This window comes from Nannospalax galili, unplaced genomic scaffold (genome assembly GCF_000622305.1).
Source record: "Nannospalax galili isolate Female #2095 unplaced genomic scaffold, S.galili_v1.0 scaffold19, whole genome shotgun sequence".
Lineage (NCBI taxonomy): Eukaryota > Metazoa > Chordata > Mammalia > Rodentia > Spalacidae > Nannospalax > Nannospalax galili.
In genome coordinates this window covers 531566-533038 of record NW_008342110.1, presented here as the reverse complement: position 1 = coordinate 533038, position 1473 = coordinate 531566, and positions in this window count along the sequence as shown.

Sequence of the window (1473 nt, the reverse complement as noted above, 5' to 3'; positions counted from 1 at the left end):
GTCACCTCGGACAACAAAGTAATATGGGCAGAGCCTTTACCAGAAGGGACATCTGCACAAAAAGCTGAGCTGGTGGCCCTGACACAGGCCCTGCGATTGGCGGAAGGCAAAAAGCTAAACGTGTATACGGATAGCCGATACGCCTTCGCCACTGCGCACATCCATGGAGAGATTTACAAAAGAAGAGGACTTCTTACTTCAGAGGGAAAAGAAATAAAAAACAAAGCTGAGATCATAGCACTACTAGAGGCTTTGTTCTTACCAAAAGAACTCAGCATTATGCACTGCCCAGGCCACCAGAAAGGAAACCACTCCGAGGCAAGAGGAAATCGCCTAGCTGACCAGACGGCCAGGGACATTGCCTCCAGGAGCCAAATACTAACTGTGCAAATTGACACTGAACGCAAAAGGCAGGAGGCCACCAGAGACTACACTCCAGAGGACAGAAAATTACTTGAGAAAATTGGAGCTTTCAACAACCCAGAAACAGGATACTGGGAGTACCAAGGGAAAACTGTCCTGCCTCAGCAATCGGTAGAGGAACTCCTAGATGCACTTCACAGGTGGACCCACTTGGGAGTAACCAAAATGAAAAGACTAATCGAGTGAGAAGAAACCATTCATTATCTCCCAAAGATGCCATCGTACCTACAAAAGATTGTTAAGAACTGTAAAGCCTGTGCCCAGGTGAACTGGGGCAAAAATAAAGCCCAAGGAGGAGTGAGGCAAAGAGGTCACAGGCCTGGGGTCCATTGGGAAGTCGATTTTACTGAAGTTAAACCAGGAATATATGGATACAAGTATCTGCTAGTTTTCATTGACACCTTCTCTGGATGGCCAGAGGCATACCCGACGAAGACAGAAACTGCCAAAATGGTGTCTAAGAAGCTATTGGAAGACATCTTTCCTCGATTCGGGATGCCTCAGGTAATAGGGTCAGATAACGAACCAGCCTTCGTCTCCCAGGTAAGTCAGACAGTGGCCAGGTTACTGGGGATCGAATGGAAATTACATTGTGCTTACAGACCCCAGAGCTCAGGCCAGGTAGAACGAATGAATAGAACCATTAAAGAGGCTTTAACTAAATTCTCGCTGGCAACTGGCACTAAGGACTGGGTGACCCTCCTCCCCCTAGCCCTATATCGGGCCAGGAATACTCCTGGGCCCAGTGGATTAACCCCCTTTGAAATTCTGTACGGGACCCCTCCCCCGGCTGTCTCTTTTCTTGATCCAGACATCTCTAACTTTGTTAGCACCCCTTCCCTGCAGACGCACCTGCGAGCGTTGCAGCTGGCACACGAAGAAATCTGGAAGCCCCTGGCAGCAGCCTACCAAGATGCTGTTAACACCCCTATTGCCCCCCCATCCCTTCCAACCAGGTGACACCGTCTGGGTCCGGAGGCATCAGGCTCGAAGCTTAGAGCCTCGCTGGAAAGGACCGTGCACAGTCCTCCTCACCACCCCTACAGCCCT